General features: G+C 40.0%; 1 non-coding gene across 1 annotated transcript; it reads left to right on the top strand.

Moving 5' to 3' along the window:
* Window positions 1-17,367: 17,367 nt before the first annotated feature.
* On the top strand, window positions 17,368-17,438 carry Trnag-gcc (transfer RNA glycine (anticodon GCC)). Its single transcript has one exon. It is a non-coding gene; the product is annotated as a tRNA-Gly (tRNA).
* Window positions 17,439-18,167: the final 729 nt, after the last annotated feature.

Raw genomic sequence — 18,167 nt, 5'->3', positions numbered from 1 at the left:
GCTACTCACGAACCTTCGGTGAATGGACCTAAAATGATAGTGTTACACTGTGAGGCACCTTGTCGTGTCTAGATGTAGATGTTTCAACAGGAAGCTATGTGCACCGAGCTGAGCAAAAAGTCTTTAAATGACTTACAGAAAAACTGAGTTTTCATTGTATAGTAAAAACATAGGATATAATGGGAAAAACCGTCTCCATCACTCTATTTGTTTTTAAATTTATTTTGAGTACCGGTTTCGATCTGATGCATAGTTCATGCTGAGGTCGAATACTAGTACTGCAAACCACAGGGTATCCAATGAACTGAAGACAACGGTTAGTTGACTGTCGTCTTCGTATCTTCCAACAAACCTCAGTTTGCGGCCATCCTAGTAGATCTGAATCCAAAGTTTGCACCAGACCAAAATAAATGTAAAAATGATAGTGGGTGACTTGATGGTTTTTCATTATACCATCAACAGTCATGTTCTCTTTAAGAATTTTGTCTACAACTACGAGGAACATAGGATGTTGGTCAGGCACTTTAATTTGACAGACTTGTTGATGATAAGGCAGGTATCACATATGAAGCCAGTTCCCAGTGAGTGCTGTAAACCTGTAACCTCTAGATTTTTCTGGCATATGCCCAACATCAATAATCTGTTCTGCAGACGTCCTAATTTCCATAGGTTCTTCTCGTTGAAGCTCAGTTTTTGTCTGTTTTTACATTCAAATGTATAACCAGTGGAAAAATGCCTCGGTCTGAGCACAGAAAAGGCCGACAGCTTTATTCAAAAGCTCTAGGAAAAGTAATGTATTCAAGAGGAGCATCACATATTTGTAAAAATAAAGCACTAACAAAATGTCAATTTGATTTTCAGAAAGGCTGTTAACAGAAAATGCTATAAATGCTTTCACTGATCAAATATTAAATGTATTGAATAACTGAACATCACCCATTGGGATATTTTGTGATCTCTCAAAGGCTTTTGATTGTGTGAATCACGAAATTCTTCTAGATAAGCTTAAGTATTGTGGTATGAGTGGGACACTGCACAAATTCATATTTAACTGGAAGAATGCAGAAGGTTGAAATTAACTGTGCAGATGGTCTGCAAAACTCATCAAAGACCTCTAACTGGGGAGGTATCAAGAATGGTGTCCCACAGGATTCAGTCTTGTATCCCTTATTGTTCTTAATATGTATTAATGACTGGCCACTCTATATTCATGAAGACGCAAAGCTAGTTCTTTTTGCTAGTGATACAAGTACAGTAATGACACCCAACAAACCAGAATCAGCTGAGGAAACTGTAAATATTGTGAATAATGTGTTTCAAAAAATTGTTAAGAGGTTCTCTGCAAATGGACTCTCACTAAATTTTGAGAAAACACAGTATATACAATTCTGTGCAGTAAACGGCATAACACCATTGATAAACATTCTGGGTGCATCCATTGATGAGGAATTGAAATGGAAGAAACACATCGATGATCAGCTGAAACAGTTAGGGTCAGCTACTTATGCTATTAGGGTTATTGCAAATTTTGGTGATAAACACATCAGTAAATTACTCTACTATGCCTATTTTAATTCACTGTTTTGATATGGCATCATACTTTGGGGTAATTCATCATTAAGAGAAAAAGTATTTATTGCACAAAACCGTGTAATCAGAATAACAGCTGGAGCCCACCCAAGATTACCTTGCAGACATTTATTTAAGGAACTTGGGATATTCACAGTACCTTCGCAATACATATATTCACTTACGAAATTTATTATTTATAACCCATCCCAGTTCAAAAATAACAGCGAAGTGCATAGATACAAAACTAGAAGAAAGGATGATCTTCAATATTCTGGTTTAAACCTGACTTTGGCGCAGAGAGGTGTGAATTAAGCACTCCGTCTTCAGGCCACAAGTGGCCCATCGGGACCATCCGACCGCGGTGTCATCCTCAGATGAGGATGCGGATAGGAGGAGCGTGTGGTCAGCACACCGCTCTCCCGGTCGTTATAATGGTTTTCTTTGACCGGAGCCGCTATTATTCGGTCGAGTAGCTCCTCAATTGGCATCACGAGGCTGAGTGCATCCCGAAAAATGGCAACAGCGCATGGCGGCTGGATGGTCACTCATCCAAGCGCCGGCCACGCCCGACAGTGCTTAACTTCGGTGATCTCACGGGAACCGGTGTATCCACTGCGGCAAGGCCGTTGCCGAGAAAGGTGTGAATTAAGATGCCCCAAAAATCTTTGGTCATTTGCCAAATAGCATTAAAAGTCTGACAGATAGCCAACCAACATTTAAAAACAAATTAAAAGAATTTCTGAATTACAACTCCTTCTACTCAACAGATGAATTTTTAGATATGAATTAGTAAGTGTAAAAAAATATTTTGTGTTAAGAAAATTTATGTTAAAGTGACACGTTCCTCATCATTACGAAATGTCGTATTCATGATCTATTGAACAAGTATTAATGTATGTATGTATATATATAATTATGTTCCTCTTAACAAAAACTGTCAGAAAAGTGGTGATCCAGCTGCCTCAGTTCTCATCCCACCTTCCTCACCAAAAGTCTTGGCATGCGAACACATTTGCGCTCTTGGAACATTTTAAATTCTTGAACCCAGTTTCTTTTTTGCACGTAATCCTTCATACACACCATCTCATTCACTGTGTCTATATATGTCTTGCTCCCACTGTCTCCTTTTTCTCCTACGGACTTACAGGGATAATCCACTGCCACCGTCTCCTCTCTCACTTACACTGTCTCTTTTTATATTTCTTTCCCATAGTTACTGTCTCCACCACACCTCGACAGCTTAAAAATTCTAAGGTTCCAACATTTTTTCTCTTATGCCCTTGTCCTTAAAATTTCCAAAACTGTGCCCTCACCTATGTGTTAATGTGTTTAAAATCCGCCAGTCTTTGAGTGCCCAGACCTCTCAAGCCCCTGTACAGTCTTGACTAATGTGTATTTTTCACAGCCACTGTCTCCTCTCTCATTCGCTCCCGCTCCGTCTCCATTGCTCTCTCTTTCTCCTTTACTGTCACTGCCTCCCACTAATTATCAGTATCTCCTCTCTTTTCGGCTCCTGCTGCTATTGTCTTCATCCATGAGAGATGCCGCTTTCTCTCTCCCCACATCGCAGTCTCCGCTCTCTTTCATTCTCACTGTCGCTGTCTCTTTTCCGTCATCACCGTCTCTCTGCTATTCTCTTTCAGCACAAAAAAGCGCGAATGCGGTCCCATGCCAAAATTTTTCGTGAGGAAGACGAAATGAGGATTGAGGCTGCTACTTTTCCACTTTTCCTGTCAGAACGTATTCACCCTTCCTGAGTTCCGACAGGGGCATTTTTCCGCTGGTTCTCTTCTTTTCCCTGCTAAAGCTTGGTGTGCAGCTTGTGTAAAGCGAATTCTATAGGCGCGTAAAGTTGTGACGGTTTATTTATATATTTCAATGCATTTATATACTTTGACACATGTAAACAACGAAAATTCAAGCGTATGTGTAATATAAGGTTAACATAAAATCATGTGCGTTACATTTCTTCTGGATACTTTGCTCATTGGTCGAATTTCGTTGAAAGCGTCCGGCTTATTGTTTGTATATCAAAAGAGTAAAAATATTTTTAGATATACTTACTGAATCTGCGCTTTCCATAGTGTTCTAGGCAGTAATTTCAAGATCTTTTCAGGCATGTTAGGACCTTTTTAGCTCATTTTTTATCACTGTGGTACCACTTTGGGCATATTTACTCGTATGTGGGCGTGAAGTTTCCATTATACAGAGAGAGCGCGTCATGAAGTTTTGTTGGTAAAAAAATTTTGACTACAAACATATTTTGGTGACCTCAGAACCCCTAAGATGAGCTTAAAACCGTTGAAATGTGTTCACAACGTCAGTTAAAATTACATTTATGCCTCAGACCGAATAATACGTGCATATTTTACGTGCATAATCACGGTAAGTTTGAACTTCTGGATCTCGGTAAAGGATAATGGTATCGAAAGCAGTTTTAAGGTTCCCCAACACATCATCTTCCGAACATGTCGCAAAAATTTCGCAGATTTGACTTGAATAGAAATAATAGGTCATCCTCACCACTAGCACTTCATGTAAATAAATTATAGTTTTTCGGGGGTTTCTCAGGAACCAGTCGTGAACAAATTTTGTCTCTATATGCCACCTAAGGTCCACCCTAGCCGACACCTAATGCAAAAGAACCAACTGACTTGATCGATTTTCCAGGGCTGAAGGAACTGTGTAATGTTTAAATTTTGACCCCCGTACTGCAGGATAGATACAGTACGTCCCTTCGTCCGATATATATATATATATATATATATATATATATATATATATATATATATATACTCCTGGAAATGGAAAAAAGAACACATTGACACCGGTGTGTCAGACCCACCATACTTGCTCCGGACACTGCGAGAGGGCTGTACAAGCAATGATCACACGCACGGCACAGCGGACACACCAGGAACCGCGGTGTTGGCCGTCGAATGGCGCTAGCTGCGCAGCATTTGTGCACCGCCGCCGTCAGTGTCAGCCAGTTTGCCGTGGCATACGGAGCTCCATCGCAGTCTTTAACACTGGTAGCATGCCGCGACAGCGTGGACGTGAACCGTATGTGCAGTTGACGGACTTTGAGCGAGGGCGTATAGTGGGCATGCGGGAGGCTGGGTGGACGTACCGCCGAATTGCTCAACACGTGGGGCGTGAGGTCTCCACAGTACATCGATGTTGTCGCCAGTGGTCGGCGGAAGGTGCACGTGCCCGTCGACCTGGGACCGGACCGCAGCGACGCACGGATGCACGCCAAGACCGTAGGATCCTATGCAGTGCCGTAGGGGACCGCACCGCCACTTCCCAGCAAATTAGGGACACTGTTGCTCCTGGGGTATCGGCGAGGACCATTCGCAACCGTCTCCATGAAGCTGGGCTACGGTCCCGCACACCGTTAGGCCGTCTTCCGCTCACGCCCCAATATCGTGCAGCCCGCCTCCAGTGGTGTCGCGACAGGCGTGAATGGAGGGACGAATGGAGACGTGTCGTCTTCAGCGATGAGAGTCGCTTCTGCCTTGGTGCCAATGATGGTCGTATGCGTGTTTGGCGCCGTGCAGGTGAGCGCCACAATCAGGACTGCATACGACCGAGGCACACAGGGCCAACACCCGGCATCATGGTGTGGGGAGCGATCTCCTACACTGGCCGTACACCACTGGTGATCGTCGAGGGGACACTGAATAGTGCACGGTACATCCAAACCGTCATCGAACCCATCGTTCTACCATTCCTAGACCGGCAAGGGAACTTGCTGTTCCAACAGGACAACGCACGTCCGCATGTATCCCGTGCCACCCAACGTGCTCTAGAAGGTGTAAGTCAACTACCCTGGCCAGCAAGATCTCCGGATCTGTCCCCCATTGAGCATGTTTGGGACTGGATGAAGCGTCGTCTCACGCGGTCTGCACGTCCAGCACGAACGGTGGTCCAACTGAGGCGCCAGGTGGAAATGGCATGGCAAGCCGTTCCACAGGACTACATCCAGCATCTCTACGATCGTCTCCATGGGAGAATAGCAGCCTGCATTGCTGCGAAAGGTGGATATACACTGTACTAGTGCCGACATTGTGCATGCTCTGTTGCCTGTGTCTATGTGCCTGTGGTTCTGTCAGTGTGATCATGTGATGTATCTGACTCCAGGAATGTGTCAATAAAGTTTCCCCTTCCTGGGACAATGAATTCACGGTGTTCTTATTTCAATTTCCAGGAGTATATATATATATATATATATATATATATATATATATATATATATATATATATATATGTGTGTGTGTGTGTGTGTGTGTGTGTGTGTGTGTGTGTGTGTGTGTGTGGTCGCTATGCTAAGGGCTGTGGAAAACTCTTTCTCTGTGATATGACCCCTTGAAAAACCGCATTTTCGCGAACGGCTTTTTGGAACATATTGGTTCCGAGCACTGTCGTGCAAGGACCGATTATGGAAATTTGGTTCTTCTTCTTTAAATCCTTCTTCTTTATCACACAAGTCACCAATTTTCACCGTCAATAAGTATATTTATTTTTCTTAGTTAATTATGTGGCTGTCATTTGCAGCGGAGCTGAAATTTTGCTCCAGCTTGCTTTTTTTCCTTCCATTATTCATGGCACTATGTAAACAGTTTTTTCTAACACGCACAGGACCACTATTTATTAAGACACTCACCTGTTGCACCGCATTGTTTTCGTGTCCTGAAGAACGGGTGAACGTCTACTAAATAGTGACACAGTAAATTTTAAAAAGTACGCTTCACATAGAGGCTTGAACGATGGCTGCAACAAAAAATGGCAAATTGGAGCAAAATATCAGCTGTGCTGCATATGACAGACAGCTACATAATAATCAATGTGTGATACTAAGAAAATAAATGAACCTAGTAATGACGGTGAAACTTCGCCGATATACGGATGTTAAAGAAGAAGACTGATTAACTAAAGACAAGGCAGTCCTCTTGCAGACCTGCATAAGAGGTTCTGTTTACATCTGATTCTTTCCACATACAAAGTGGAACACAGACTACCCAACAATGTTCCCTTATAAAAGCATTCCCTCGTAATGTTGTGTACTCATAGTTTCTCCGATTATACAATTTCTGTGCCCTGGTGCCCCGTAAACATAACCTTGTACTTTCGAGCGACACCTCCATTGTGCTGTTATCAAGGTGGCTCACAGATGTAAACACACGCTGCGGGGCCGTTTAATCTTTCGTCTAGCGTGCACTGCAGCTCGAGAACGTGCCGGTCAGAGTAAACGTTGCCTGTGACTCCATCTGCTTTCTCTGTCGGGGCTGTGCCTGAGGTCTCTCAAATAACAGCCACAAGTATGAGGAAGAATTAGTGTCTATATTGGATTTTCGAGTCTACCGAGAAGTATTCTTCATTCGTTGCAAAAGGCGGACTTAAACAAAGAAGCGCACTCCGTTCCAAAGTTTCAACTAATAACGAAGATGCGATTAGAGCTCTTGAAGAATGCAAACTAGAAAGCAATCGTTGACAACGAATTATCTTAAGAACTGAAGATGATCGGATGTACCAGGATCATTAGCATTTATGATGTTAATGATTCCGCGGAGGGTATCAGTTCTAATCTCAGATTTTTGCGGTATTGCAGTAGATGGTTATCTATGAGAAAATGCTATTCAGTACCCACTTACAATTTGTACAGAAACCAGATGGCAGTTATAGAGTCGAGGGACATGAAAGGGAAGCAGTGGTTGGGAAGGGAGTGAGACAGGGTTGTAGCCTCTCCCCGATGTTATTCAATCTGTATATTGAGCAAGCAGTAAAGGAAACAAAAGAAAAATTCGGAGTAGGTATTAAAATCCATGGAGAAGAAATAAAAACTTTGAGGTTCGCCGATGACATTGTAATTCTGTCAGAGACAGCAAAGGACTTGGAAGAGCAGTTGAATGGAATGGACAGTGTCTTGAAAGGAGGATATAAGATGAACATTAACAAAAGCAAAACGAGGATAATGGAATGCAGTCGAATTAAATCGGGTGATACTGAGGGAATTAGATTAGGAAATGAGACACTTAAAGTAGTAAAGGAGTTTTGCTATTTGGGGAGCAAAATAACTGATGATGGTTGAAGTATAGAGGATATAAAATGTAGACTGGCAATGGCAAGGAAAGCGTTTCTGAAGAAGAGAAATTTGTTAACATCGAGTATAGATTTAAGTGTCAGGAAGTCATTTCTGAAAGTATTTGTATGGAGTGTAGCCATGTATGGAAGTGAAACATGGACGATAAATAGTTTAGACAAGAAGAGAATAGAAGCTTTCGAAATGTGGTGCTGCAGAAGAATGCTGAAGATTAGATGGGTAGATAACATAACTAATGAGGAAGTATTGAATAGGATTGGGGAGAAGAGAAGTTTGTGGCACAACTTGACCAGAAGAAGGGATCGGTTGGTAGGACATGTTCTGAGGCATCAAGGGATCGCCAATTTAGTATTGGAGGGCAGCGTGGAGGGTAAAACTCGTAGAGGGAGACCAAGAGATGAATACACTAAGCAGATTCAGAAGGATGTAGGTTGCAGTAGGTACTGGGAGATGAAGAAGCTTGCACAGGATAGAGTAGCATGGAGAGCTGCATCAACCAGTCTCAGGACTGAAGACCACAACAACAACAACCCAGTTACATCAAAGTAAAATATCAACCTGCTGGGAAGACTGACAACAAACCTAATTTGAAGTTGTGATCTTCAAGGGATTTAAAAATGAAGAGCTTTTGTTTAAGGGATTAGAGGATCACAATGAGAATCGGTCACCTCCACAAATATCTGGGAGTAGAAATATGTGCAGATATTGTGTTGAACAGCATTAAGTACACTGAGGATTGCCGTGAGATGACGGTCCGTGACGTGACGTATGCGACATGAGGCTCGGTTTGAGTATCTCTCCGTTATGGCAGCGAGCGATCTACCCCAGTGGTAAGACACTACACGGGTCAAGTACTCGGAATGACGGAGGCTCATATCCCCGTCTGATCATTTATTTCCGTAATGCGACTCAGTTTAATGCTGGGATGATTCCATTGGGGAAGTTAACATAACAGATAAGAAATTATGATGGTAGGATGAAAAGATACATTTGAATTTTCGTATTCACATATTGAGAAAAAGAAATTTACATTCATGAGAGAAGATCTTAATAAAAGCTATACTGAGAATTATAAACTACATATCGTTTAGTTACCTTCAACGAGGTGTATGATCAACTTGGATCGTTCTCTTTGCAGGTACATTTTGTCACATAGCAATCATCCGTAGAACTTTACATGTCTACACTCGCAGCTGCTTGGTTAAACAATACGTGTAGCACCACACAGCATATATAAATAATCTTTCAACCCTCCTAGTAGCACTGGAATCAATGTGACCTCATAACCATATTGGAAATATGTATCTCCCTTGTTTACAAAACTATTACTTTCAAAATATATGACTTTCTCTCTGTGAGTCCATTGGATACAAAGATCGTTCATTTTTGTATCCAAAACACATTAAAATTTATTCATGATGTTTGCACTCAGTACGACTGTGGTCAGGTTGGCACCAACTTACATCGTTTGTTTCTTGAATGTAAAATTTATGAAAACAGAATTATGAATGTTGTGTTGAATAGCTGTTATACGAAACACCTGGAGCAATGAAAATATTATTTACCAGTTATTTTTATGCCCATTGTTAGCGTTTCTTGTATCAGCTGTTGTGTCCTTCCAAGTACCACTGAGGTGAATATGACCCCATAAGCACCTTGGTAAATCATATCTCCCTCGTTTTCAAGGCTTTTCTTTTTAAAAAAAAAAAATGACTTTCTCTCTCTGAGACTACTGTATACAATGACGTATTTTTCACTTTTATACTTAAAACATATTAAAATTTACTGAGCTTTTGCGATGAGTGGCAAAGGGGCAATATGACACCCAATCTAATTTTTTTTGTATTCTGAACGTAATAGTTACAAAAATACAGTCATTACTGTTACATTGTATAACTGTAACGTATGTTCTTATGCTAGTTCATTGAAATACTGTTAATACATCAGGTACCGCAGCAGTACTCATTGGGACAAAAAAATCTTGATACTAAGAGGGTTAACAGAAAAACACACTTTATTGACAATGAGGACAGTTCACGTTTCTAACAATGAGGTACGCCTGTTTCTTAATATTACCTTAATTTTTAATGAATCCTATCCATTTGTGCTCCATGCGATAACATTTTTACGGAAATGTATGTGTTCCTGACCTATCAGAAAATAAAATAGTCATGTAATACTAAGGCAGCTCGCACGCTGCAGCGTGTCATTCTCTCGGATGCCTACGCAAGAAGGGGCGGAGACAGAGGACAAACGAACTGAAAATCGAGCAAAACATGCGAGGAACAAAATACCTGCAACAAGAAGCTAAAAACTGTCTTGCTCGCCTCAGAACATCAAAGATACGTTTCAGGTCTTAAACAAAAATTAATATTCCATAAAAATACGGTAGTGATAAGGTATAAAAATGTCAAGAGAGTTTTCTTTCCTTTTTTTTAATAATGACAATGCATGTTCTCTGCTGTGGCTTGCTTATAACATACTGGATGGTAGATATTCTCATGCATTAATGAGAAACCGTTTTACGCAGAAAAAAATTGTCCTAATTTTGGCCACTCAGTCCTGAATGCAAGGAAAATGTATAGGAACATTTCTATATGTGAAGAATTAGAAAAGGGACGTGGACAGAAAAGTTCAAACGAGTGAGAAAGGCATAATTTTCATTTTATTATTAACTGCCACTTACACAATTTGTTCAACATGACCAGCAGAGACGTCGACGAGATGCCGCAGACGCCAGATTTACACCTGGTGGACAGAATTGGAGCTAACTTTTTCCATGATAACTTGGTTCCGCATTAATGCATTAGCATATCTCCCAAGTTTCGCTGCCATATGACAATTACAGCGCACACTGGACCGTCATGAGTAGCTGCACATTAATTATAACAAACCGATATGTGAATTTACATGTTCTCTGTAATCGCTATAGGGCTGTGAGTCTTCTACAAGGCACAGTAACTACAGAAAGCCGTTAGTTAGTTTTTCAGTTTTCAAATTATTCTGAGTCGCGATCCTGTTGCAAAGACATTCTGTACCAGATTATTGATTGTTTAACGTATTACTGTCTTTGATTAGTTGAAAAAAGGATGTCTGTTAGCCAACGAGTTAAAATTTTGTAGAGTGGCTTTTCGTCGTCCATATCTGCCTCAAGTGCTTGCCATGCCCCTTGGAATTGCCTTCAACTAACTTCAGATAGCTTATACTAGATTTATTTTTCTCAATACAGTAAACAGCAAAAACGAAAGTTTTAGTCGAAATATGGATGAAATTTTCGATGCAGATAAAAAGACGACTCAAAACATCTTCCTCCTGCCACTATAACTTCACTTGTTGCTCGCAAACTGAACGTAAATCGGTGTGATTTGAGCAGATTATGGTGGAAAATTAGAAATGCGTTGTAGTTAACAGAAATGAAGACGCACAGATATTGTGTATTTTTGTTTGAATTTAAAGTGTACAGTCAACCGCAGCCTCACAAACCAGATGATTATACGAGAATATTTTTAAAAAATTACAAGTAATTAACAGAAGTAATTCAGTAATACTAATAATGATAAACAAGAGAATAAAATGATTTATTGACATTTTATTTTTACTGTTTTATTGGCATACCGTTTTTACAATGATTTCATTGACATATCCTTTTTATAGTGTTCACATTGACATTTCATTTTTACAGTGCTTTCACTGAACTTTAAACAAAATATGTTTGGTATATAGTTGTCTTAAAATTTTACCTCTTTCCTTAAAAAGTTGTAGATTTACATAAATGAATCATTCTGTAGATCAAATAATGCTTGAGGAGCGGTTTCTGTTTGTAAATAAGGAATCTCTCAACAACAGTTCTGTTACGAATCTGCCGGCCGGCGTGGCCGAGCGGTTCTAGGCGCTACAGTCTGGAACTGCGCGACCGCTACGGTCGCAGGTTCGAATGCTGCCTCGGGCATGGATGTATGTGATATCCTTAGGTTAGTTAGGTTTAAGTAATTCTAAGTTCTAGTCCTCAGAGCTATTTGAACCATTGTGTTAGGAACCTAAACAAACCGAACTAATACAGTTTTTTTTCTTTTGTTTTTCAAACCAACAATTATTGTTTCTGACTACCTGTTCTTCTTTTGTGTCGCACATTAAGTTGAGTTACCTGCTTTATATGCTTCTCCAGTAACACATTCTTTGCTTGTACTCTAGTATATTGTGCTTTTAGCATATTTAGGCCTGGAAGACAGTAAATGCGATCATCATAGAAGTACTAGGTACCGCAAAATGAAATTCCGCCAACAGATTAAATAATAATTTTACTGCACAAAAAACAGAAATTATCAGTGTCATTGTGATACGAACATGGGGCAATATTATGTAGATATACTAAGTGTTACTGACACCTAATCAGCAGCGCATTGTCTTGCAAACTATCGAAAGCACGCTTTCTGGGTAGTGGTCTAAGACATGACCTTTCTTTTTTAATGAAGTGGAACAGTAAACGTAGTTGGTATTGACCTGGACAAAAGGCAACCTCTGGTTATTTGTTTGATAATTCTCTTCAAAATGAGTCGAGCAGAAGTACGTGGCGTAAGTCAGAAACCAATTGTCTCATTTCATATTTACAACACGTCTCTTTGTTAGCTCCTTGCCTTTTAAAGGAAACTTGTAATTTATTGAAAATCAAATAATTTTGTTGGGTTTAACTTCAGCGTAATGACAAGCACAGTTTTTGTCTCTTCAACGAATGTTGAAAAATTTGTCGTATTTTAGTTGTACTGAAATGTCGCTTGTTGTTTTATCGTTTAGATTTGTGCAATTGCTTGCTGAAGATACTGCTGGTGTGTTTAAGTTATATTTTATTGAACAAATCCACTAGAAAAATTAAATATTTCACTAATAACAGAACACTTGAGACTTCGAACACAACTCATAACGTTTTGAGCAATATATATATATATATATATATATATATATATATATATATATATATTTCATTTTGCGATGCCTAGTAATTCTATGATGATCGCATTTACTGTCTTCCAGGCCTAAATATGCTAAAAGCACAATATACTAGAGTACAAGCAAAGAATGTGTTACTGGAGAAGCATATAAAGCAGATAACTCAACTTAATGTGCGACACAAAAGAAGAACAGGCAGTCAAAATGGTTCAAATGGCTCTGAGCACTATGGGACTCAACTACTCAGGTCATCAGTCCCCTAGAACTTAGAACTACTTAAACCTAACTAACCTAAGGACATCACACACATCCATGCCCGAGGCAGGATTCGAACCTGCGACCGTAGCGGTCACGCGGTTCCAAGCTGAAGCGCTTAGAACCGCACGGCCACACCGGCCGGCGAACAGGCAGTCAGAAACAATAATTGTTGGGTTGAAAAACAGTGCTCCTTGCCGCAAGGAGCACTGTTTTTCAACCCAACGTCTCCATATATATATATATATATATATATTTGTGTCGGTTGCGGCAAGGAGCACTGAAACTAGTGTCTTTGGAGACGGCATGTACAGTCCAACCACACATCTGAATGGACCGTTGGCACGTGTTTGTGAGCCCCATTTTACGGCGAACAATGCAGTCTGTTCTTGCCTTATTGTTAGTTTCCTTTCGCCAGTTCCAAGTGCTGTACTCTGGACGACTGGTGTCACAGCTTGCTCATGGACGCTTGGTGTCTGAACTGAGGTTACTTTCTGACGACCATTTCCGGCCACGATCTGCGAAAATTGAGGTGAGGTTGGCACGTGCGTTTTGCAGTTTTGCGTAAAATTCTGTCTGCGACGTTTCAGGTCTTTGCCTTCATCTGTATTCTGATAACTTCCCTTGTTGAAAGACGTAGATCGTTTTGCACGCCCATAATACAGTATCGGATTTTCACTCTTACATTCGTAAGGTTGGGGTGATGGTTACATCACATCCCCGCTAATTCAAATCACTTCTGTATTTGATATTTACTAATGTGTCTAGAGGTTTTCTTCGTTCAGTTTCTCATATATCACAGCCCTGTACGCCACCGGTCCATCACAGGACACGTGTAATATTTGATTTGTTATTACTTTTGAACAAAGTCTTAATAGTCATGAATCATCTATAATTTACTTTCCTTTGCCAGTCACTTACCAAATCCTTGATAAATTTCGACTCAACACGTGCTTTCATATTCACTCTTTCATCTGTATTTCATCGTGAATTCTGCCTTTAGATGGAATTCTGCCTTTAGCAAAAGTATTAATCAGCGTGGGAGATAAGTAGTGTTACTGAGACTCCGAGACTGCTTGCCGTTTTCCAGATTATGTGAGACTCACATCCTCATTGAACGTGTTCTACTGACAAGGAAGAAGGTAGCCGTGATCCTAAATTTAATTCAGATATTATTTCACGCATATGATGACCAGACTTGTGGATAAATTCGGACATGCCCTCCTTTTTATCTCTTCGACCGGGGTCTGAGCGGTTTTTGCTTTGTCGAACATAATAAAAATATATTTGCAGTTATTTCCGTAGTATAGCTCTTTTCTTAACTACCTTATCTACATTTGTCAGCAGGATCTCGATTTTATCGATTTTTTCGTTACTTCTCGTGGATCGATCCATAAGCCAATGCAAATATCGATTATTTATAATTTCCGTTCGATTTTTTCAGTTCCGTATTCACATTGTTTTGGCTTGGCGCTATGCCATGTACTCAGTTCTTATATGTGTGTGGCAGATTTGTTGTTTTACTACAACCGCGTGAATTTTATAAAATATCTGGCAATGCTTAAACGAAAGTGTATAAAATAAATTCTCAGAGTTTCTTTCTTACAAATATTCTGCATTCAAGAAAAGGAGAATTGAATTCGAAGCAGAATGTAAAATATCTGGAGCTCGAAGTTACGTCTCAGTCGGCAATAAAGGTAAGAAATAGCTCGACAAAGTACTTTATTGTTCTGGTTTTATTTCATGGTTTCTCAGCCATTCAGTTTATTTATATTTATACACTGAATGAGAATGAGCAAAATTGGAGATAAAGTGTCTTATTGTCAAAATTCATAATTATTTTCCTGTTTGCACTGTTAGAACGGAACAGTTACACACTTTACATGAATTTGTTGAGGTAAATTAAAAATTATAAACAAGTCGTGCCTTATGTGAAAACTAGGTTATTGCCTGAATAAAAGTCTCTCGGTGTATGTGCCGCGTCAATTACAGATTGCCTCTTTTCCCATCCATCGAAAGGGTACTGGAAATGTATACTGCCATGAAATCTTACTTTCTGTCTGAAAGCAAGTCGTCAAAGGTTTTGTTTCAGTTTTTTGAAAATAGGTTAAGTGAAGCCTGCCTATGGCATTTGCATTCTCTGATGTCTGTGTTCATTTAAAACATTCTGTAACTAGAAAAGGAGGATAATTCTGTGCTGGAAGTTATTGAAATTTTAGATTCAGTATGTAAGGTGCCTGAAGATGGATTCAGTGAAAAGTTCATTTACCTAAAGTTTAAAAAGAAACTGGAAATTGCAACTGAAGCAGCCTCTTATAAAGAAGTTAAACTGTTTATGGAGGAAGCTATGTTGCTGAATCAGCCGTGACAAGAATATGTAAAGCGTTGGCTCTGTATGTTCGACTTTTCCTGTTTCAAATGGGTGTCTCTCTTTAAGAAAATGCTAACTAGTTATGTTGTAAAAAGCCTTTTGTGTTTTCAGGCTAAATGTAAAGCTTTATAAATTGAAGATGTGAAATGTTTTGACCAATTCTGTAATTTGAGGCAATTTCTGAATTTAGTGAGTTACCTTATAGTAAAAAATGGGCTAAGAATTTTTGTGAAATTAAGTTCGTTGATTGCCGTTCAGCACTGTTAGAACTTGCTGAATACTTTTCCAGTGTACCAGGGCACAATGCAAAGGCAGAAAAAATCGCTCACTATGACACAGTGGACTGATGCAGGAATAGGCTGAACCTTGAATCTGTTAAAGGTATGTTAATGATCCAGTACAATTTGAAGGAATTTTCCTGTGTGCCTTTTTACAACTATCTGCTAAGCAAGTCTACGCTTCTACCGGAAAATCGATCTTCAGAGGAGTAGAGATAAAAATTTAGGCACGTATTTTATGTCTATGAACGTTTTTTCTAACGTCGTCGTCCTTTATGAAGGTGTTTGCCCTCTTTTTTTTATACGTCTGCATTACTTCCATAATTATCTTTAGCAAAAGAGCTAGTTCTTCAGTCCGAAGAAGTAAAGTTATACAACAGCGCCTCACCTTTTAAGGACGAATAAATTATAAGTAGTTATTTACGCTGGTAATATTGTGAACGGTGGGATACAAAACAAACTATTGATGTCATATAGATAGTTACGTGTTCTCTCACCCGCCCCACACCGAGTCTTTTTACTTTTTATTGTGCAAGCGTCAAGTGTACAAAATTTAATAAAATTGTCATCTCTGTACCAAATAAACAAGCATTTTTCGTGCACTGAGAGTCTTAACGATGTGTGCGGTTTGAAAAGCATGCTGCAATCACGGTTGGTGTTGTCGTTCCCTCTTTATTGAGTTTGCCGTCTAGTCTTCGCCTTATTGGCTGCCGGTGTTGCATTCGTACAGACAAGCCAAATAAGTACGTAGAAACGAGGGTTAGTTGTTAATCAATTCTTTTGATTCGCTGGGCCGCAAGGGCTCACCGTTTAAGAAATGCTGCCACACAAACAAATGTTTTATAAATCTTCTCTGCCAGGCAGTATCAGTTTGCTCACAATAAGTCGTACATACAGATAGCGTTCGTAATAGAAAAAATTCATGCTAGACTACAATCCTCTGAAACGCAGAGTGAGAGAACAATTTATGTTACTGGTTACAGTTATTTGTATTTTCAAATGACAATAATCACTGTCAGTGTCAACCAACTGCGAACGTGTCTTTCACGAGAGAAAGGTGACGGTAGTATTAACGCCTTTACGGGATAATTATGATGTGTTATGGAAGTTCTATGACTTTATCAGGTGGAATAATTGCTTGGATATTCTTGTACTTGAAGATATCGAAACTGCAACCAAACTGCACAAATTGACATGGTACAATTATTATGGGCCTCTAAATTCATTACCCTAACCCATAGAGTTAATCACAATAGCTTCTCATGGTTAATGTGGTAGAAATTGATTATTACATTATTCGTCTCCTCCTCAATCAAACGCTAGTGTGTGCGCTCATACTTCTCATACTTCCTCCCTTCTTATCCTATTCTCTTGGTGTTCTCGTACCGTCTTTCAGCTTTATTTTTGTCTTGAATTCCTACCTCGGTAATGCTTTCTGTCTTCTTTCTTCTATACTTCTTCAAAGCGGTGTACAAGAGTGAGCAGGGACAGTTCGAAAATATTTTTCCGAAGAAGCGACTTATCATTTGTCGCCCTATTTCTAGTCGCTTTTCCATCTTCACCACTAACTGTTACAAACAGTGAATACAAATCATGCACTTGGGTGCCCCTGGGCTTGGCGCCCAAGTGGTCGCTGCTAATTGTGATACGTTCTGTACAGAAATGTTAGTCATGGCGCTGCTGGCCCCCTTTCTCTCCCTCCCTCCCTCCCCCCCCCCCCCCCCCCGTAGCTTGGCGCACTTAGCAACGGCTTGTGTCGCTTGTGCCTTAAACCGACCTTAGCAATGAGAGAGAAAATAATTGTGTGTCGTTCTTCTACTGTCGGTAAACCCAATAGAGGTAAGGCATCGGTGGTTCAGTGGTAGAATGCTCGCCTGCCACGCGGGCGGCCCGGGTTCGATTCCCGGCCGATGCATCTATTTTATTTCTCTTAGATAAAAGTCCATTAAACGATAAATGTGTACATGATTCTTATAAATACCAGTGCCATTCACATGACTGCCATATATATACCGAGTTTACTGTACCACATAAACACACAAATGAAAATGAAAGTTCATTGTATAATGATCTAGACAGGTGATTTTCTGCAATGACTTGTGATGCCATTATGGTAGCAAACATACCTTTTATAAAACTAGAATATCCTCTTTTCAAAGCTTTTTTTAAGAATTACTGCCATCAGTCTATTGTCGCAGTCAACGTTGCGTAAAAAAATACGTGCAGTCATCTTCCACTGACGCACTGCACATAATCGGAGAAGAAATTGGGGAGACTTGCATATGGATTTCTGTTGATGAAACTACTGATTACATTGCAAATGTGACTGTCGGCAAAATGGACACAGGATGCGCCATCCACGACTTACTTGATTTGTTCAAAACAATTTCCAAAGACTGACCAGCAAAGAATTCCTTATGGTCTTCACAGATTCCGCTGCATATACAGTATAGTTACAGCATTTCAATTGCTTAAAGTATTCTAACCCCTGTGTAAGAGCCACATAGCAGTGGAAGTACGGCTTGAAGTCACTAACGTAAAGAAAGCACACACACTTAGCGGAAAATCCAGCTCCCCTGATTGCGGCATTCTTGTACAACACTTGCCAAAAGAAGTGAGCCCCCGTTACATCAGTTGCAGAACG

Source organism: Schistocerca cancellata, chromosome 6, assembly GCF_023864275.1.
Source record: "Schistocerca cancellata isolate TAMUIC-IGC-003103 chromosome 6, iqSchCanc2.1, whole genome shotgun sequence".
Lineage (NCBI taxonomy): Eukaryota > Metazoa > Arthropoda > Insecta > Orthoptera > Acrididae > Schistocerca > Schistocerca cancellata.
Note: the sequence above shows the minus strand (reverse complement) of the source record. Positions and strands in the feature narration are given on the sequence as shown.